This window comes from Bufo gargarizans, chromosome 1, assembly GCF_014858855.1.
Source record: "Bufo gargarizans isolate SCDJY-AF-19 chromosome 1, ASM1485885v1, whole genome shotgun sequence".
Lineage (NCBI taxonomy): Eukaryota > Metazoa > Chordata > Amphibia > Anura > Bufonidae > Bufo > Bufo gargarizans.
The window spans coordinates 707,337,984-707,360,968 of record NC_058080.1 but is presented as its reverse complement, the minus strand read 5'-3'; positions in this window follow the sequence as shown (position 1 = coordinate 707,360,968).

The window sequence follows — 22,985 nt, the reverse complement described above, 5'->3', positions numbered from 1 at the left end:
CGACATGGATAAGTTCATTAAAAAATCTGCAGCGATATGTGCCGCGAGGGAAGCTAAAATGGCGCCGGAGCCAAGCAGAGAGACAGAGGAGAGCGAGGCTGAGATACAAGCTGATGGCAGCGACGCTGAAGATTCAAGGCATCGCAAACACCTCCAGATTTCCAGAAAATACCTGGACTCTGCTCTTCAAAGGGCTATGGAACCGCTTGTCAGCGAACTCTCCTCCATGAGGCAAGATGTTAGACATATTGGCGGCAGAGTGGAGGCCCTAGAGAACAACCAGGCCGCAATCCTAGATTTCCAAGCGGCAACAGCCCTCAGCCTTCAAAAATTCCAAACGCACCTCAATGTGGCGTTCAGCGCCGTAGAAGACCAAGAGAATCGGAGAAGTGGGAGAAGAAACAATCTTAGATTCCGAGGAGTTCCAGAGACAGAATCCGCACAAGACTCCTCCGCTATAGTGAAGGAGATATGCGAAGAATTATTGGGCCCGGACCGCTCTGCTTCTATTACGATCGAGAGAGCTCATAGGGCACTGCGCCCAAAACCGCAAGGCAACGAACCCCCCAGAGATATAATTTGCCGGTTCCTCCATTTCCAAGATAAAGAGGCCATAATACAGAAAGCCCGTCTACCTGGTGGAGCTAAATATAATGGGGTGCCGATCAATATTTTCCAAGACCTTGCTCCGGTGACCCTGCAGAAGCGAAGGACTCTCAAGCCTCTCACAGATTGGCTCAGAAATAACAAGATCCTGTACCGATGGCAGTTCCCGTTCGGTCTGTCCTTTTCGCATCAAGGCAGGAGGATTACCATCAAATCGCATCTGGACTTATGCCCTGCATTCGATCTGCTGGATATAAATCCCCTGGACATTGAAGATTGGGACGCTATCCAGGACATTACTGCACTCCCAAAACTACCCAAGGTGGTTCCGTTCGAGATGAAAGGTACCCCTAAAGCACAAAGACAGAAGGAGAAGAAGAGAAATCATCCTCTTACCCCAAGGCGCATCGCAACCGACGTCTTCTGAAGAATGAGACTTTTTGCCTCTTAGCTGTTCTCTTCGCATCGGATGAGTATCAGTCATTCTAGCCTCTCTTCTCTCACCTTTACCCCTGCCCTCCGTAGTTTGTCTCTGTTTTACCTCTAGTCTTCCCCATTGTAATGCTTTTATATTACTTTCCCTGAATTTATATGCCCGACACCCGGGGCACTTTATCGTGACCCTCAAGTTTGCCTTAACTTACATTTCGCATGTTGCGATTAGTTGTGGCCTTAAACTGAATCGCATATTGAGATTTTCCTAAAGTCTAACTGGACGAGACATGGCGTATTTGAGTCTATGTCCATCTTGTAACCGATGTATTTAGCTGAACACTGTACACTGTTTAGTTATGATTTTACGCAGCGTCTTCTGTTAGTTGAGATGCGATTTATTTGCCGTCACGCTCATCAATGTAGTCCGATTGTTTTCTAAATCCGCATAATACAGTCGGACTTCTCCGACCTCAAAGTATGCCTCGTATCACCGGCTTATGCTCAACATGCGATTTTGCTGATGGTATACTCTGGTGTTATGCGGTATCGATTGTTTAATGCAGATCATGGGCTACCTCAGTGGCCGCTGTATGCACTGACTCATCACTTCTTTTTTCCTGCAATGATTTATTGCGCAGCTGTCTATAGTAGAACGTAATATGTATTCAGCGCCTCCGGGCTATTCATATACTCAGCTACTCCTGGTGATGGTCTTGACTATACATTGTCCCGGGACCTGTTAGGTGGGCCATGGCTTAATGGATAATCGACACTACGAAGCTACAGTTTGGTAGCAGAGTTCCAGGGCTACACACTGGAGTAGGGCGCTCATACTTATGCGATAATTTAGTGTGTAACTGTTACCATATTGTAAGGGGTCATTGTGAATGTCTTGGGACTGATTCTCGGTTGCGCATCCCCCTAGGTGGTTCAATTATCAGAAGGCAATTTGGAAACTTGTACTGTTCCCAGCAGCTAATATATAATATATGTATTCAGCGACCTTTTGGTCTCCCCCTTTTTCCGCAAACCGAGACTTGGACCCTTTAGACTTTTACCTTGATAGCCATTGCCCTCTAATATATATATTAGTCAACTCATTGATCGACTGACTGGATATATTTGACCTTAAACGCTGGGTCCAAAATAGGCAAATGCCATTTCCCCCCCTCATTAGAGTCCCTCAGGACCCATATGTAGTTCCTAATTTTCTTTTGTTTGTTCTAAATATATTTTTTTACAGTTTTCGCAGGTCTCTCATTGTGTGGAGCACTATCCATCCGAGACAGGTCGCCCCGTCATCTAGACTTCAACTCTTTCTCCTGTTAGGTCATCCAACTATTAAGTATTATGCTCAAATTTTCTTTTTGACTATTATCCAGACACGCATGTTTCAGCATTTTACCTTTCCTCTCTATTCTCATGATGGCTCTTAAAATTGCCTCCTATAATGTAAAGGGTTGCAATTCGCCTTCTAAGCGGAGCCAGATCTTCGGAATTTTGAGAAAAGATAAAGCGAACATTGTTTTCCTACAGGAGACCCACTTTAAGTCCCAACACTTCCCAAATTTATCATATTCATATTTCTCTAACTGGTATCACTGCGGCTCTCCTACATCTAACTCCAAAGGAGTAAGCATTGGTTTCAGAGCAAGGTACCTTTTATTCTGGAAGATCAGTTGTGTGACCCAGAGGGTCGTTTTATAATGGTTAAAGGGAAAATAGGTCAACATCTGTACACTTTCATAAATGTGTATGCCCCGAATAGCCGACAAATTCCCTGGCTTAGATCTTTATTAGCGAAATTAGAATCATTCAGAGAAGGTGTTACGGTGATGGGAGGGGACTTTAATCTTGTCCTTAATCCCTTTATAGATTCCTCCTCCCATAAATCTGTCCAATCCCAAAAAGGTATTCGTTCCCTTATTCGGACACTATCAAAGCCTCACTTAATTGATGTCTGGCGAACTATACACCCAGATTCCAAGGACTATACTTTTTTCTCACCAATGCATAAGTCTTATCACCGTCTAGACTATCTGTTTATTTCAAAGGAGCATCTCCAGCTTTGCTCTGAAGCAGATATTGGGTCCATTATCCTCTCAGATCATGCCCCCATATACCTTCACATAAAGCCTCCTCTTACCCATAAACCCACTAGCCACTGGCGATTTAATGAAATGCTCATAAGTAGGGATGAGCGAACTCGAACTGTATAGTTCGGGTTCGTACCGAATTTTGGGGTGTCCGTGACACGGACCCGAACCCGGACATTTTCGTAAAAGTCCGGGTTCGGGTTCGGTGTTCGTCGCTTTCTTGGCGCTTTTGTGACGCTTTCTTGGCGCTTTTTGAAAGGCTGCAAAGCAGCCAATCAACAAGCGTCATACTACTTGCCCCAAGAGGCCATCACAGCCATGCCTACTATTGGCATGGCTGTGATTGGCCAGAGCACCATGTGACCCAGCCTCTATTTAAGCTGGAGTCACATAGCGCCGCCCGTCACTCTGCTCTGATTAGCGTAGGGAGAGGTTGCGGCTGCGACAGTAGGGCGAGATTAGGCAGATTAACTCCTCCAAAGGACTTGATTAACTGATCGATCTGCAGCTGTGGATCATTGAGCTGCTGATCCTCAATTGCTCACTGTTTTTAGGCTGCCCAGACCGTTTGTCAGTCACATTTTTCTGGGGTGATCGGCGGCCATTTTGTGTCTTGTGGTGCGCCAGCACAAGCTGCGACCAAGTGCATTTAACCCTCAATGGTGTGGTTGTTTTTTGGCTAAAGCCTACATCAGGGTGAAGCTGTCACACCAAGTGCATTTAACCAGCAATAGTCTGTTCATTTTTTGGCCATATACAAAATCAGGGGCAAGCTGCGCCTGTCACCAAGTGCATTTAACCCTCAATGGTGTGGTTGTTTTTTGGCTAAAGCCTACATCAGGGTGAAGCTGTCACACCAAGTGCATTTAACCAGCAATAGTCTGTTCATTTTTTGGCCATATACAAAATCAGGGGCAAGCTGCGCCTGTCACCAAGTGCATTTAACCCTCAATGGTGTGGTTGTTTTTTGGCTAAAGCCTACATCAGGGTGAAGCTGTCACACCAAGTGCATTTAACCAGCAATAGTCTGTTCATTTTTTGGCCATATACAAAATCAGGGGCAAGCTGCGCCTGTCACCAAGTGCATTTAACCCTCAATGGTGTGGTTGTTTTTTGGCTAAAGCCTACATCAGGGTGAAGCTGTCACACCAAGTGCATTTAACCAGCAATAGTCTGTTCATTTTTTGGCCATATACAAAATCAGGGGCAAGCTGCGCCTGTCACCAAGTGCATTTAACCCTCAATGGTGTGGTTGTTTTCTGGCTAAAGCCTACATCAGGGTGAAGCTGTCACACCAAGTGCATTTAACCAGCAATAGTCTGTTTATTTTTTGGCCATATACTACATCAGGGGCAAGCTGCGCCCGTCACCAAGTGCATTTAACCCTCAGTAGTGTGGTTGGTCAAGCTGTGACACCAAGTGCATTTAACCAGCAATAGTCTGTTCATTTTTTGGCCATATACTACATCAGGGGCAAGCTGCGCCCGTCACCAAGTGCATTTAACCAGCAATAGTGTGGTTATTTTTTGGCCATATCCCAGTCTAATTCTGTCACTAAATCCATACCGGTCACCCAGCGCCTAAATACTAGGCCTCAAATTTATATCCCGCTAAATCTCTCGTTACCGCTGTCCTGTTGTAGCTGGGAAAGTTATTTAGTGTCCGTCAAAGCACATTTTTTGTTCTGGGTTGAAGTACAATTCCCAATTTAGCAATTTCATAATTTAGTGGTTTCTGCTATATCAGAGCTATTTGAAATCTATCCCTAAAAGGGTATATAATATTCAAGGTGCACATTGGGTCATTCAGAATAACTTCACACACACCCGCTACTGTGTATTTTCAAGTCTAATTCTGTCACTAAACCCATACCTGTCACCCAGCGCCTAAATACTAGGCCTCAAATTTATATCCTGCTAAATCTCTCGTTACCGCTGTCCTGTTGTAGCTGGGAAAGTTATTTAGTGTCCGTCAAAGCACATTTTTTGTTCTGGGTTGAAGTACAATTCCCAATTTAGCAATTTCATAATTTAGTGGTTTCTGCTATATCAGAGCTATTTGAAATCTATCCCTAAAAGGGTATATAATATTCAAGGTGCACATTGGGTCATTCAGAATAACTTCACACACACCCGCTACTGTGTATTTTCAAGTCTAATTCTGTCACTAAACCCATACCTGTCACCCAGCGCCTAAATACTAGGCCTCAAATTTATATCCTGCTAAATCTCTCGTTACCGCTGTCCTGTTGTAGCTGGGAAAGTTATTTAGTGTCCGTCAAAGCACATTTTTTGTTCTGGGTTGAAATACAATTCCCAATTTAGCAATTTCATAATTTAGTGGTTTCTGCTATATCAGAGCTATTTGAAATCTATCCCTAAAAGGGTAGATCATATTGAAGGTGCACATAGGGTCATTCAGAATAACTTCACACACACCCGCTACTGTGTATTTCCAAGTCTAATTCTGTCACTAAACCCATACCTGTCACCCAGCGCCTAAATACTAGGCCTCAAATTTATATCCCGCTAAATCTCTCGTTACCGCTGTCCTGTTGTAGCTGGGAAAGTTATTTAGTGTCCGTCAAAGCACATTTTTTGTTCTGGGTTGAAGTACAATTCCCAATTTAGCAATTTCATAATTTAGTGGTTTCTGCTATATCAGAGCTATTTGAAATCTATCCCTAAAAGGGTATATAATATTCAAGGTGCACATTGGGTCATTCAGAATAACTTCACACACACCCGCTACTGTGTATTTTCAAGTCTAATTCTGTCACTAAACCCATACCTGTCACCCAGCGCCTAAATACTAGGCCTCAAATTTATATCCTGCTAAATCTCTCGTTACCGCTGTCCTGTTGTAGCTGGGAAAGTTATTTAGTGTCCGTCAAAGCACATTTTTTGTTCTGGGTTGAAGTACAATTCCCAATTTAGCAATTTCATAATTTAGTGGTTTCTGCTATATCAGAGCTATTTGAAATCTATCCCTAAAAGGGTATATAATATTCAAGGTGCACATTGGGTCATTCAGAATAACTTCACACACACCCGCTACTGTGTATTTTCAAGTCTAATTCTGTCACTAAACCCATACCTGTCACCCAGCGCCTAAATACTAGGCCTCAAATTTATATCCTGCTAAATCTCTCGTTACCGCTGTCCTGTTGTAGCTGGGAAAGTTATTTAGTGTCCGTCAAAGCACATTTTTTGTTCTGGGTTGAAATACAATTCCCAATTTAGCAATTTCATAATTTTGTCGTTTCTGCTATATCAGAGCTATTTGAAATCTATCCCTAAAAGGGTAGATCATATTGAAGGTGCACATAGGGTCATTCAGAATAACTTCACACACACGCTTCTGTGCATTTCCAAGTCTAATTCTGTCACTAAATCCATACCGGTCACCCAGCGCCTAAATACTAGGCCTCAAATTTATATCCCGCTGAATTTGAATACAATACATTGGGCCAAATAATATATTTGTTGTTGTGGTGAACCATAACAATGAGAAAAACATCTAGTAAGGGACGCGGACGTGGACATGGTCGTGGTGGTGTTAGTGGACCCTCTGGTGCTGGGAGAGGACGTGGCCGTTCTGCCACATCCACACGTCCTAGTGTACCAACTACCTCAGGTCCCAGTAGCCGCCAGAATTTACAGCGATATATGGTGGGGCCCAATGCCGTTCTAAGGATGGTAAGGCCTGAGCAGGTACAGGCATTAGTCAATTGGGTGGCCGACAGTGGATCCAGCACGTTCACATTATCTCCCACCCAGTCTTCTGCAGAAAGCGCACAGATGGCGCCTGAAAACCAACCCCATCAGTCTGTCACATCACCCCCATGCATACCAGGGAAACTGTCTCAGCCTCAAGTTATGCAGCAGTCTCTTATGCTGTTTGAAGACTCCGCTGGCAGGGTTTCCCAAGGGCATCCACCTAGCCCTTCCCCAGCGGTGAAAGACATAGAATGCACTGACGCACAACCACTTATGTTTCCTGATGATGAGGACATGGGAATACCACCTCAGCATGTCTCTGATGATGACGAAACACAGGTGCCAACTGCTGCGTCTTTCTGCAGTGTGCAGACTGAACAGGAGGTCAGGGATCAAGACTGGGTGGAAGACGATGCAGGGGACGATGAGGTCCTAGACCCCACATGGAATGAAGGTCGTGCCACTGACTTTCACAGTTCGGAGGAAGAGGCAGTGGTGAGACCGAGCCAACAGCGTAGCAAAAGAGGGAGCAGTGGGCAAAAGCAGAACACCCGCCGCCAAGAGACTCCGCCTGCTACTGACCGCCGCCATCTGGGACCGAGCACCCCAAAGGCAGCTTCAAGGAGTTCCCTGGCATGGCACTTCTTCAAACAATGTGCTGACGACAAGACCCGAGTGGTTTGCACGCTGTGCCATCAGAGCCTGAAGCGAGGCATTAACGTTCTGAACCTGAGCACAACCTGCATGACCAGGCACCTGCATGCAAAGCATGAACTGCAGTGGAGTAAACACCTTAAAACCAAGGAAGTCACTCAGGCTCCCCCTGCTACCTCTTCTGCTGCTGCCGCCTCGGCCTATTCTGCTGCTGCCGCCTCGGCCTCTTCCTCCGCCTCTGGAGGAACGTTGGCACCTGCCGCCCAGCAAACAGGGGATGTACCACCAACACCACCACCACCACCTCCGTCACCAAGCGTCTCAACCATGTCACACGCCAGCGTTCAGCTCTCCATCTCACAAACATTTGATAGAAAGCGTAAATTCCCACCTAGCCACCCTCGATCCCTGGCCCTGAATGCCAGCATTTCTAAACTACTGGCCTATGAAATGCTGTCATTTAGGCTGGTGGACACAGACAGCTTCAAACAGCTCATGTCGCTTGCTGTCCCACAGTATGTTGTTCCCAGCCGGCACTACTTCTCCAAGAGAGCCGTGCCTTCCCTGCACAACCAAGTATCCGATAAAATCAAGTGTGCACTGCGCAACGCCATCTGTAGCAAGGTCCACCTAACCACAGATACGTGGACCAGTAAGCACGGCCAGGGACGCTATATCTCCCTAACTGCACACTGGGTAAATGTAGTGGCAGCTGGGCCCCAGGCGGAGAGCTGTTTGGCGCACGTCCTTCCGCCGCCAAGGATCGCAGGGCAACATTCTTTGCCTCCTGTTGCCACCTCCTCCTTCTCGGCTTCCTCCTCCTCTTCTTCCACCTGCTCATCCAGTCAGCCACACACCTTCACCACCAACTTCAGCACAGCCCGGGGTAAACGTCAGCAGGCCATTCTGAAACTCATATGTTTGGGGGACAGGCCCCACACCGCACAGGAGTTGTGGCGGGGTATTGAACAACAGACCGACGAGTGGTTGCTGCCGGTGAGCCTCAAGCCCGGCCTGGTGGTGTGTGATAATGGGCGAAATCTCGTTGCAGCTCTGGGACTAGCCAATTTGACGCACATCCCTTGCTTGGCGCATGTGCTGAATTTGGTGGTGCAGAAGTTCATTCACAACTACCCCGACATGTCAGAGCTGCTGCATAAAGTGCGGGCCGTCTGTTCGCGCTTCCGGCGTTCACATCCTGCCGCTGCTCGCCTGTCTGCGCTACAGCGTAACTTCGGCCTTCCCGCTCACCGCCTCATATGCGACGTGCCCACCAGGTGGAACTCCACCTTGCACATGCTGGACAGACTGTGCGAGCAGCAGCAGGCCATAGTGGAGTTTCAGCTGCAGCACGCACGGGTCAGTCGCACTACAGAACAGCACCACTTCACCACCAATGACTGGGCCTCCATGCGAGACCTGTGTGCCCTGTTGCGCTGTTTCGAGTACTCCACCAACATGGCCAGTGGCGATGACACCGTTATCAGCGTTACAATACCACTTCTATGTCTCCTTGAGAAAACACTTAGGGCGATGATGGAAGAGGAGGTGGCCCAGGAGGAGGAGGAGGAGGAGGAGGAAGAGGGGTCATTTTTAGCACTTTCAGGCCAGTCTCTTCGAAGTGACTCAGAGGGAGGTTTTTGGCAACAGCAGAGGCCAGGTACAAATGTGGCCAGCCAGGGCCCACTACTGGAGGACGAGGAGGACGAGGATGAGGAGGAGGTGGAGGAGGATGAGGATGAAGCATGGTCACAGCGGGGTGGCACCCAACGCAGCTCGGGTCCATCACTGGTGCGTGGCTGGGGGGAAAGGCAGGACGATGACGATACGCCTCCCACAGAGGACAGCTTGTCCTTACCCCTGGGCAGCCTGGCACACATGAGCGACTACATGCTGCAGTGCCTGCGCAACGACAGCAGAGTTGCCCACATTTTAACCTGTGCGGACTACTGGGTTGCCACCCTGCTGGATCCACGCTACAAAGACAATGTGCCCACCTTACTTCCTGCACTGGAGCGTGATAGGAAGATGCGCGAGTACAAGCGCACGTTGGTAGACGCGCTACTGAGAGCATTCCCAAATGTCACAGGGGAACAAGTGGAAGCCCAAGGCCAAGGCAGAGGAGGAGCAAGAGGTCGCCAAGGCAGCTGTGTCACGGCCAGCTCCTCTGAGGGCAGGGTTAGCATGGCAGAGATGTGGAAAACTTTTGTCAACACGCCACAGCTAACTGCACCACCACCTGATACGCAACGTGTTAGCAGGAGGCAACATTTCACTAACATGGTGGAACAGTACGTGTGCACACCCCTCCACGTACTGACTGATGGTTCGGCCCCATTCAACTTCTGGGTCTCTAAATTGTCCACGTGGCCAGAGCTAGCCTTTTATGCCTTGGAGGTGCTGGCCTGCCCGGCAGCCAGCGTTTTGTCTGAACGTGTATTCAGCACGGCAGGGGGCGTCATTACAGACAAACGCAGCCGCCTGTCTACAGCCAATGTGGACAAGCTGACGTTCATAAAAATGAACCAGGCATGGATCCCACAGGACCTGTCCGTCCCTTGTCCAGATTAGACATTAACTACCTCCCCATAACCATATATTATTGGACTCCAGGGCACTTCCTCATTCAATCCTATTTTTATTTTCATTTTACCATTATATTGCAAGGCTACCCAAAGTTGAATGAACCTCTCCTCTGCCTGTGTGCTAGGCCTAAATATATGCCAATGGATTGTTGCAGTGGTGGCTGACGTGAAGCCTCATTCTCTGCTATGACATGCAGACTGATTCTCTGGTGACATGAAGCCAGATTGTCTGTTACTGGACCTCTCTCCTCTGCCTGGGTGCTGGGCCTGAATTTATGACAATGGACTGTTGCAGTGGTGGGTGACGTGAAGCCTGATTCTCTGCTATGACATGCAGACTGATTCTCTGGTGACATGAAGCCAGATCCTCTGTTACGGGACCTCTCTCCTCTGCCTGGGTGCTGGGCCTAAATTTATGAAAATGGACTGTTGCAGTGGTGGGTGACGTGAAGCCTCATTCTCTGCTATGACATGCAGACTGATTCTCTGCTGACATGAAGCCAGATTGTCTGTTACGGGACCTCTCTCCTCTGCCTGTGTGCTAGGCCTAAATATATGCCAATGGATTGTTGCAGTGGTGGCTGACGTGAAGCCTGATTCTCTGCTATGACATGCAGACTGATTCTCTGGTGACATGAAGCCAGATCCTCTGTTACGGGACCTCTCTCCTCTGCCTGGGTGCTGGGCCTAAATTTATGAAAATGGACTGTTGCAGTGGTGGGTGACGTGAAGCCTGATTCTCTGCTATGACATGAAGACTGATTCTCTGCTGACATGAAGCCAGATCCTCTGTTACGGGACCTCTCTCCTCTGCCTGGGTGCTGGGCCTAAATATCTGACAATGGACTGTTGCATTGGTGGCTGACGTGAAGCCTGATTCTCTGCTATGATATGAAGACTGATTCTCTGCTGACATGAAGCCAGATTGTCTGTTACGGGACCTCTCTCCTCTGCCTGTGTGCTAGGCCTAAATATATGCCAATGGATTGTTGCAGTGGTGGCTGACGTGAAGCCTGATTCTCTGCTATGACATGCAGACTGATTCTCTGGTGACATGAAGCCAGATCCTCTGTTACGGGACCTCTCTCCTCTGCCTGGGTGCTGGGCCTAAATATATGAAAATGGACTGTTGGAGTGGTGGGTGACGTGAAGCCTGATTCTCTGCTATGACATGCAGACTGATTCTCTGGTGACATGAAGCCAGATCCTCTGTTACGGGACCTCTCTCCTCTGCCTGGGTGCTGGGCCTAAATTTATGAAAATGGACTGTTGCAGTGGTGGGTGACGTGAAGCCTCATTCTCTGCTATGACATGCAGACTGATTCTCTGCTGACATGAAGCCAGATTGTCTGTTACGGGACCTCTCTCCTCTGCCTGTGTGCTAGGCCTAAATATATGCCAATGGATTGTTGCAGTGGTGGCTGACGTGAAGCCTGATTCTCTGCTATGACATGCAGACTGATTCTCTGGTGACATGAAGCCAGATCCTCTGTTACGGGACCTCTCTCCTCTGCCTGGGTGCTGGGCCTAAATATCTGACAATGGACTGTTGCATTGGTGGCTGACGTGAAGCCTGATTCTCTGCTATGATATGAAGACTGATTCTCTGCTGACATGAAGCCAGATTGTCTGTTACGGGACCTCTCTCCTCTGCCTGTGTGCTAGGCCTAAATATATGCCAATGGATTGTTGCAGTGGTGGCTGACGTGAAGCCTGATTCTCTGCTATGACATGCAGACTGATTCTCTGGTGACATGAAGCCAGATCCTCTGTTACGGGACCTCTCTCCTCTGCCTGGGTGCTGGGCCTAAATTTATGAAAATGGACTGTTGCAGTGGTGGGTGACGTGAAGCCTGATTCTCTGCTATGACATGCAGACTGATTCTCTGGTGACATGAAGCCAGATCCTCTGTTACGGGACCTCTCTCCTCTGCCTGGGTGCTGGGCCTAAATTTATGAAAATGGACTGTTGCAGTGGTGGGTGACGTGAAGCCTCATTCTCTGCTATGACATGCAGACTGATTCTCTGCTGACATGAAGCCAGATTGTCTGTTACGGGACCTCTCTCCTCTGCCTGGGTGCTGGGCCTGAATTTATGACAATGGACTGTTGCAGTGGTGGCTGACGTGAAGCCTGATTCTCTGCTATGATATGAAGACTGATTCTCTGCTGACATGAAGCCAGATTGTCTGTTACGGGACCTCTCTCCTCTGCCTGGGTGCCGGAGCCTAAATATCTGAGAATGGACTGTTCCAGTGGTGGGTAACGGGAAGCCAGATTCTCTGCTATGATATGAAGACTGATTCTCTGCTGACATGAAGCCAGATTGTCTGTTACGGGACCTCTCTCCTCTGCCTGGGTGCTGGGCCTAAATTTATGAAAATGGACTATTACAGTGGTGGGTGACGTGAAGCCTGATTCTCTGCTATGACATGAAGACTGATTCTCTGCTGACATGAAGCCAGATTGTCTGTTACGGGACCTCTCTCCTCTGCCTGGGTGCCGGGGCCTAAATATCTGAGAATGGACTGTTCCAGTGGTGGGTGACGGGAAGCCAGATTCTCTGCTATGGAACCTCTCTCCAATTGATTTTGGTTAATTTTTATTTATTTAATTTTTATTTTAATTAATTTCCCTATCCACATTTGTTTGCAGGGGATTTACCTACATGTTGCTGCCTTTTGCAGCCCTCTAGCCCTTTCCTGGGCTGTTTTACAGCCGTTTTAGTGCCGAAAAGTTCGGGTCCCCATTGACTTCAATGGGGTTCGGGTTCGGGACGAAGTTCGGATCGGGTTCGGATCCCGAACCCGAACATTTCCGGGATGTTCGGCCGAACTTCTCGAACCCGAACATCCAGGTGTTCGCTCAACTCTACTCATAAGTGCTCAAGATACTAGAGCTAAACTACAACACCTTCTAGAAGAATACTTTAATATTAACTGTACCCCTGGGGTTTCTCCACAGATTATATGGGACACCCACAAAGCGTTCATTAGAGGCCACTGAATCAGTCTGGGGGCTCATCTTAAAAAAGAAAGGCAAAAACAGATAGATTCCCTACATGCCAAAATCAGTTCCTTGGAAAGTGCTCACAAAAGATCTCTGCTGGAAGCTCACCTACAAGAATTATCCGTTTGTAGAGCCTCCCTCAAAAATCTTTTAAATATTGCATCAGCTAAGCTCTTTCTACATTCCCAATACAAAATGTTCGCTCATGGGAACAAAGCCTCCCGCTACATGATGTCTAGGCTCAAAAGTAGGAAATCAAATAACTATATACACAAGCTGAAAACCCCAGAAGGCGGACTAACTTTTGAGTCAAACAAAATTGCCTCATTGTTTAGGGACTACTACCAATCCCTTTACAATCTTGATTCCTCGCGCTCTCTCTCGGGTGGTACTGATTCATTGACGCCTTTTGGTTCATATCTGGAGAACCTGACACTCCCCATGATCACGGAACAAGATAAAATTCACTTAGCTTCCCCTTTCTCTCATGATGAAATCTTAGATGCAATAAAAAACTCCCCCAGAGGAAAATGCCCCGGTCCAGATGGACTCCCGACACCTTACTGCTTGTCCTTTCATGAGGTACTGATCCCTCATCTCCTGCCAATTTACAATGATTCCCTACATGGTGTTCCCCTATCTGCTGACATGACCAAGGCCCACATTACGTTAATTCCCAAAGAAGGTAAAGACCACTCCTTATGTCCCAACTATAGGCCCATTTCCCTTCTCAATATAGATTTAAAAATTCTAGCCAAGATGTTGGCAAACAGACTGGCGAAATTGCTCCCCTCGCTAATTCATAGAGATCAAGTAGGCTTTGTGAAACATAGAGAGGGGAAAGACAATACAGCACGAATACTTAACATTATCCACTATGTCAAAAGGAAAAACCTTCCCCTAGTCCTTCTTAGCACAGACGCGCAGAAGGCATTTGACAGAGTCAAATGGTCTTTTATGTACTCAGCGTTGTGCGCTCGAAACATTCCCCCCTCTTTTATCAGTGCCATAGAAGCTATGTACTCACAGGCTTCTGCCTCAGTTAGAGTTAATGACACTCTGTCAGCCCCCTTTATAATACGAAATGGCACTCGCCAGGGCTGCCCCATCTCCCCCTTATTATTTGTCCTTGCCCTTGAACCTCTTCTTCAGACCATTCGGATGGATAGGGACATCCAGGGAATAACTCTTGGGGACCAACAGCATAAAGTCGCCGCCTTTGCGGATGATATACTTTTGATAATTAGTAACCCCAAAGTGTCTCTCCCTAAGATTTATGGCCATCTGGAAGTTTATGGATCACTTTCTGACTTCAAGGTCAATCACAATAAATCACTGATAATTTCCACTGGCATCAAAAACTCAGTTAAGTCTCACTTAGCAGCTTGTTCGCCTTTTAATTGGTCTTCCCCCTACTTAACCTATTTAGGGGTAAAAATAAGTACGGACCCTAGCCATCTTTTTAGCCTAAATTACATCACTCTTCAGAATAAGCTAACTGAAGATATAAATTCCCTGGATGTTCCTACGCTCTCATGGTTCGGAAGGAAAAATATTTTACTTTCGCTTATTCTTCCTAAACTTACCTATCTTCAACAGACGCTGCCCATCCCTGTTCCCTCCACTTACTATTCAAAGCTCAAATCTATGTTCAGATCCTTCATATGGAACAAAAAAAGGCTAGATTGTCATATAAACTGCTGTCCTACCCGAGAGAGAGAGGAGGTATATCGTTGCCAGACCCGGAACTATATGGTCGAGCTATCCTGCTTACTAGAGCAGTAGACTGGCTAGTAGCCCCTGAACACAAATCCTGGGTCTCGATGAAAGAATCCTTACTAGGGACTTCTTTCAAAGCAACCCTCTTGGGTCGTATGACCCAGATACCTGCACACCCTAACTTTTCCCCTACCATGAAAGCTACCCTACAAGCCTGGTACTTCCTGCAAAATACCCCCTTAAATTCACCGCTACCGTCACCTATCTTAACCGTAGCTGATGTATGTCATTTGGCCCCACAAGCCCTAAGGGATAGCCTCCCCATTGAAATTAGTAGGTCTTCAGTTAGATTGGTAGACTTCTACAGAGATGGCCAATTACTCTCCTTGAAAGATATGAGAGATCTTCTGAAAGTCTCTGGTTCAGGCTTCTTAGGTCTTCATTTCATACAGGCCTACATATCTCAAAATGCCCATCTACATACCCTGTTACGGCCCATAACCTAGTTTGAGCACATAATCACTCAGAATTCCCCGCCTCAAAAGATAATCTCACAGTGGTATAAGAGGTTAAGAACTCCCACATTCGCCTTAACACCGGCTTTTATTAGGTTGTGGGAAAAGGATTTAGATAATTGCTTAGCCCTGGTTGATACCATTACTATTTTTAAATCCTCACATAAGGCTTCGAGATGTGTCAAAATTCAGGAGAATAACTATAAAATTATCACAAGGTGGTATAAAACCCCTGACAAAACATGTTTGTATTCAGCTACGGCCTCTGACGACTGCTGGAGATGCCTGATTCAGAGAGGCACCTTCTTTCATATATGGTGGTCGTGTCCATTACTGTCAGCATGGTGGGGAAAAGTTTTCCAAACCAGCAATGAAATATGTGGTTCTGATATTAATACATCTCCCAAAGTGGCTCTCCTAAACCTTTTTCCACGAGACCCTTCTCCTCCTAATCTGCCGCTGTTTAAGCACCTAATAAATGCTGCTAAATTACTGATCCCTCTAATGTGGCTATCCTCCGACGTTCCCTCAATGGAACAATGGTTGCAGAGGATCGATCAGATCTATAGATTAGAAGAACTATCTTCCTGGGAACTTAGATCACACCACAAATTTCTAAAGACTTGGGATAGATGGATTTCATTTAGAGGTTACCAGAAGGTCTTAGCCAATTAATTTTGTCTCAGGTAATACACTTAGGTGAACCAGGGACACGCATTTAGATTTTTCGATCTTATTACCTTATACCCACAAGCAGATAAGACCCCCCCCCCCCCCTTCGATATCTTTCTTCTTAACCTGTCTCGGATGTGAAGTACCGCGATACACAGGGACCCCTTGTAGTGGTAATAAAATATGTCCACCTTTCAAAGTAAACCACTGTGTACTTATTATGTGATCTGTGTCTTGGATATATATGCCTTGTTTGCATTGCAATGTCTGACCTGCAGTTTATACTGTGTTGTTTTTTATTATGTAAGAAGTGTGGAGGCTTGTCTTCCCTCCAACACTCGTATACTGTATTTCACTGCTTTGCTCAATAAAGTATGCTTTGAAAATAAAAGAAAAGAAAAGAGAGGAACCACACAATCTAGAACCTTTACATAAGAGAGAGCAAAGTCTAGACTTAAATCATGGAAAGGGGATCAAGGGTCCAAGCCAAATAGCACGCCTTGCTGCATTTGACATGGCAGCTGCTCTTGCTGAAAAACGGACGATATCAGTAGAAGCGTCTGCAAGGAAATCTGCTGCCTTCATAAAGGTTGGGAGGGAGGAAAGTAAGTCCTCTCTAGGAGTTTTGTCTCTAATATGAGATTCTAGTTGAACTAACCATAGCCTTAATGACCTGGTGACCCAAGAGGCGGCAATGGCCGGCCTGAGACTTGTAGAGGCACATTACCAAGTACGTTTAAGATAAGCGTCTGCTCTTTTATCTAAAGGATCTCCTAAACAGCCTGAATCCTCAAACGGAAGAGGCTATTTTAACTACAGGGGCATCTACAGAAGGACCACTGACTCTTGAAATGGATATTTTCTCTTAACATAATTTGGTATAAAAAAAAATCTGAAAGGGTTTTTCCATTCTTTCTTAAAGAGGACCTTTCACCAGAATAAAACTTCTAAAGTAACTATACAGGCATGTAGAGCGGCGTCCAGGGATCCCCCTGCACTTACTGTTATACCTGGGCGCCGCTCCGTTCTCCCATTATTGCCTCCGGTATCTTCATAGTTAGGCTCCACCCAGGGGAACCTGCCGACGCCTCCTTCTCCCAGGCTGTAGCGCTGGCCAATCACAGCGCTCAGCTCATAGCCTGAGAGGCTTTTTTCTCTCTCAGGCTATGAGCTGAGCGCTGTGATTGGCCAGCGCTACAGCATGGGAGAATGAGCCGACGGCAGGTTCCCCTGGGTGGAGCCTAACTATGAAGATACCGGAGGCAATAACGGGAGAACGGAGCGACGCCCAGGTATAACAGTAAGTGCAGGGGGGTCCCTGGGCGCCGCTCTACATGCCTGTATAGTTAGTTTAGAAGTTTTATTCTGGTGAAAGGTCCTCTTTAATTAGTGCTTATATGTTCTTATAAACTGAGAAAACTATGGTGTTTAGGGCCAAGGCCCTCAAAAACCTGGTCAGCGATAGTCTTAAGCTGTTTTACGTCTTCCAATTGCATCGTAGTTTTTTGTGGCTTTTAACAAGGGCTAAGTATCTTCAGGTGGAAATAGTGGTTTCCCCACTGAATCCTCATCTGAAGACATAAAATCTGAAGATACATACTGACCTGATTCTATGTCTTCGTCTTCCCCAAAAAGATCAGAATAAGAGTCTACGTAGGTACGCCTTTCTGGTGATTTTAGACGGCCCCGACTGAAGGATTTAAAGGAAGACTTAACTTCAGATCGTACCAAGGCCTTAATTATTTTAAATAAGCTATGGGATTCTTCCATGACTAACTTATCTATACAAGCTTGACATAGTGGTTTAGCATATGAAGCTGACAACACTACTCTACATCCTCCACATTCTTTATGTTTAGTTTTGCCGGAAGATTTCTTAGGTGTTTTTGCTACCTACAAAAAAGCAAACAACACCCAAATTTATTAGTAGAGGATCAATCTGACCAGTTCGTAGAGGCAAGCTTCCCCACTCTTCAGGTCTAATATTGGGCTTGTGGGCCTCGAGGGTTCCAAGGGATCGGCACGTCTGGCATCACCTGGTTCCAACATGTTTCGTAGAGGCTCCAGATCCTGCACAGCACTGTGTGCGCACCAAGGATGGCTGTCCCCTCCTGCTGCCGACTTATTAAGCGCCTCGGCTACTTTTAACACCAGGCCCAAAAAATGCCTGATCCATGAGGCAGATGAGCCCTCCCCCCTCCGGTCAGCACTGCCGGAACCAGCTTCAATGCGGCGGAAGAAGTCACCCCGGCTTGCATGCGCTCAGTGCATCGGGAGCATGCTCCGCCATTTTGGAAGTGGGACGTCGGCCACCGCACTACTATGGACCGGGAGCCGCCTGAACATGGCCACAGCGGCTCCCCAATGAGGCTTGGGAGAAGGCAGGAAGCAGGACAGACTTAGGCGACGTCTCCCCCAGGAGACTTACGCAGCCAGGGATAGGTCACGTTACGGTGTTGTAGACCCGAACCTTCCCCAGCCCCCCCCCCCCCTCCGAGGTGAGAAGCTAACAAAAAGGGAACTCCTCAGGTACCTCCTATCTGGAGGACAGGAAACCTGAACTGAGGTGTGGTGGGGGTGTGAACCATTTTATCTCTTCAGATTTCCTGTCCTGGATGGCCCGTCCACAGCTCCTGCGCGGTGTGGGGTTTGTCCCCTAAACATATAAGTTTTAAAACTGTCTGCTGTCGTTTATTCTTGGCTGTGCTGAAGTTGGTAGTGAAGGTGTTAGGCTGACCGGATGAGGAGCTGGTAGAAGAAGCAGAGTAGGAGGAGGAAGCAACAGGAGGCAAACTGAAACGCCCTGCAATCCTCGGTGGTGGAAGGACATGCACTAAACTGCTATCCGCCTCAGGCCCAGCCACCACTGCATTTACCCAGTGTGCTGTTATGGATATATACCTAATTTTGTCCCTTACTTGGTTGTGCAGGGAAGGGGGGGCTCGCCTTGAAAAGTAGTGGCGGCTGGGCACGAAGTACTGTGGGACAGCCACCGCCATAAGGCCTTTAAAACTATCCGTCTCCACCAGACGGAATGACAGCATTTAGAAATGCCAATGATTTAGAAATGCAGGCATTCAGGGCTAGGGATCGTGGGTCGGTAGGGGGGTACTTCCTCTGCCTCTACCTCTCCAGCGTTTGGGAGATGGAGAGATGAACGCTTCTGTGGGACATTTATGCCTCGCTTCAGGCTCTGATTGCACAGCGTGCAAACCACTCGTGTCTTGTCATCAGCACATTATCTGAAGAACTGTCCCTCCAGGGAACTCCTCGGAGCTGGCTTTTGTGTGGTCAGTCCCTTGCTGCGGTGGGCAGTAGCAGGCGTCCTCTCTAGAGGACGGCCGCTCTGCTGTTGCACCCTGCTCCCTCTTCTGCTGTGTTGTTGGCTCTTTGCGACCACCGCCTTTTCCTCATTAACTACATAGGTCACTCGCATTACCTTGATTCCATGTGGGGTCGAGGACCTCATCGTCCTCCACATCATCTTCCACCCAATCTTCACCCCTGCCTTCCTTGTCGGTCTGCACACTTTCGAAAGCAGTTGGCACCTGTGTTTCGTCATCATCCGAGACGTGCTGCGATGGTCCTCCCATGTACTCATCTTGAAAGATAAGTGGTTGGGCATCGGTGCACTCAATCTGTTCCACTTCTGGGGCAGGGCTTGGTGGATGGCCCTGGGAAACCCTGCTAACAGAGTCATCAAAAATCAGAAGAGACTGCTGCATGACTTGGGGCTAAGACTGCTTGGCTGATTTGCAAGGGGGAGAGGTGAAAGACTAATGGACATTGGCTGCAGGTGCCAACTGTGGTCTTTCAGCAGTAGACTGGGTTGGAGACAATGTGAAGGAACTGGATCCACTGTCAGCAACCCAATCTACTATCGCCTGTACTTGTTCAGGCCTCACCATTCGTAGAGCAGCATTAGGCCCGACCAAATACCGCTGCAGGTTCTGTCGCCTACTCGCACCTGAGGAAGGGGTTTCACTTGTACGTGTAGCTGGCACAGATCGACCACGTCTTCTCCCTGCAACAGGAGCTACACCAGCAGCACCACGACCTGGGCCACATCCCATATTTGATGCTCTCCTCATATCTCCTGTATCTCACACGGCCTGAATCAGTAGAGGGTGTATCTCACACGGCCTGAATTAAAGATTTATTTGTCCAGAATGGCTGTATTTCAAATGCCTGAATCAAACCCCTGTATGTAGAGAGTGTATCTCACACAGCCTGAATCAGTGTAGGCCTGAATTACAGCCATTTTGGGCAAATAAATCTTTATTTCAAATGCCTGAATCAAACCCCTGTATGTAGAGGTGTATCTCACACGGCCTGAACCAGTGTAGGCCTGAATTCAATATTGGTGCACCAAATGGCGGTATTTCATATCTCTAAATCTAACCCAAATGTATTGAGGGTGTATCTCACAATGGCATATGCAGCAAAGGATGCCAAATAAACTTTTTTTGCCCAAACTGGTGTTTGTTTAATAACTCAATATGGCATCAGTATATAACCCAGGAATTTCAAACGTGCTTATGCTGCAAGGCCTGAAATATTGTGTATTTTGCCCCAAAAAGGGTGTTTTATTAATAAAATAATATAAGCCTTGTATATACAGGGTGTATCTCACACGGTCTGACCCACTGTAGGCCTGAATTCAATATTGGAGCACCAAATGGTGGTATTTCAAATCTCTAAATCTAACCCAAATGTATTAAGGGTGTATCTCACAATGACATATGCAGCAAAGGCTGCCAAATAAACTTTTTTTGCCCAAACGGGTGTTTGTTTAATAACTCAATATGGCAGCAGTATATAACCCTGTAATTTCACACGTGCTGAAGCTGCAAGGCCTGAAAATACATTTTTTGGGCAAAAAAGTGTGTTTTTAAAACCCCAGAAAATGATGGGTGTATTTCTATCTTAAATTGCACACTGACTAATCCAGGTGTTGTAGATTGCCCAAAAAGTTTTTTTTTTTTGGAAACAGAATATGAAAGCTGTATACATTAAACTTGAATTTAACACTTGCAGATCAGGAAAATACTGTTTTTTGGCAAAAAAAGTGTGTTTTTAAAACCCCAGAAAATGATGGGTGTATTTCTAGCTTAAATTGCACACTGACTGATGCAGATGTTGTAGATTGCCCCAAAAAATGGTGATTTGCAATGTCCCAAAGGCTCAGATGCAGTGCTGGTGCACTGAGCTTGCATCAAATGGCCGCCACCGCCCACCTAACTAATAGTCGATTAAGTTATAATTTTTTTTTAGTCAATTGGCTCAGGGCAGGGTAAAAAGATTGTGCCCTGCACCCACACAACTAATTTTATGTAGATCGCTGAGTTAGATTCTCTCCTATTCTCTCCCTGAAATCACCAGTCGAGCAGCATCCTCTCCCTACACTTGTAACAGCAGAGTGGCGTGCAGCGCTACGTGACTCAAGCTTATATAGAGGCTGGGTCACATGCTGCTCTGGTCAATTACAGCCATGCCAATAGTAGGCATGGCTGTGATGGCTTCTAAGGTCAGACAGTTAACCACTTGTTGATTGGCTGCTCTGCAGCCTTTCAAAAAGCGCCAAGAATGAGCCAAACACCGAACCTGAACCTACACTTTTACTGAAATGTTCGGGTCCGTGGTCCAAAAATCCTAAAGTTCGGTACGAACATGAACTTTACAGTTCGGGTTCGCTTAACCCTAGTTATTTATAACAGTTTTTTTGGAAATCACTGTTAGTGAGACAGGGTACTGTGGAGGTCACTAATAAAGGGGCGGCCGCTGTGGAGGTCACTGTAAAACGGGCGGGGTACTGTAAATGTCACTATTATAGTGGATACTGTCGATATCTTTTAAGGACACACAAACATTAAATAAAATAGATGAAATATACCCGTGCAAAGCCGGGTCCTTCTGCTAGTATATATATATATATATATATATATATATATATATATATATACACACAAACATGAATTTTTGTCTGTACATACTAACTAACATTTGAGTTGGTAAAATTGGGGCATATAAGCCCCGCCCCCGGGAACACCCCAGACCCACACAGAAACAACAATTTCTGGGTAGGGTTTGTGTTAGCGCTGCCCATTTTCTGCCAGGGACAGCGCAAATTTGCTGGGACTATCTCTGAAAATCAGGGACAATCCTGGCAATTTCTGGACAGTTGGCAGCTATATCTGTCTATTCTTTATGCACTGCCAAACAACTGGATCAATCTGAACCAAACTTGGCATATAGGTAGAAATGGGTCTCAGCTGAAAATATGTCAATCACATGACCCATATTAGCCAATAGAAGCTCGCAAGTCTATCACTCAAATCCTAACTGCCATGCACACAGCCACATGATCCTTATTGGACAATAGAAGCTTGCCGGTCCTTCAGTCTTTACATATGCAAGGTTCTGTGGAGGTTAGATTTTAAGGGGGTACACTGTGGAGGACACTTTTAAGGGAGTGTGATGCTGTGGAGGTCAATGTTAAGTGGTGGGGCAGTGTGGAGGTCACTGTTAAGTGGGTGAATGGCTGTGGAGGTCAATGTTAAGGAGGCAGAGTGCTGTGGAGGTCACATTTTAATGGGACGGGGTGTTTTTGGAGGTCACTGCTAAGGGGGCGGGCAGTTGTGAAAGTCACTAAGGGGGCAGGGTGTTGTGGGGGTGTCATTGTTAAGAGGAAAGGGGCCTGTTAGGGTTTCACTGTTAAGGGGGTGGGTCAATGTTAAGGGGCAGGCGTCTGTCAAGGGGGTGGGCTGCTGTGAAGGTCGCTGTTAAAGGAGTGGGGTGCTGTCGAGGTAACTGTTAAGGGGCAAGACACTGTAAGGGGGTCACTGTTGAGGAGGCAGACTAATGTGGAAGTCACTACTAAGGGAGCGGGGTGCTGTGGGGGTCTCACTGTTAAGGGGTCGGGGTGCTGAGGAGGTAACTGTTAAGTGGGCGAGGTGCTGTGGGGGGGTCACTGTT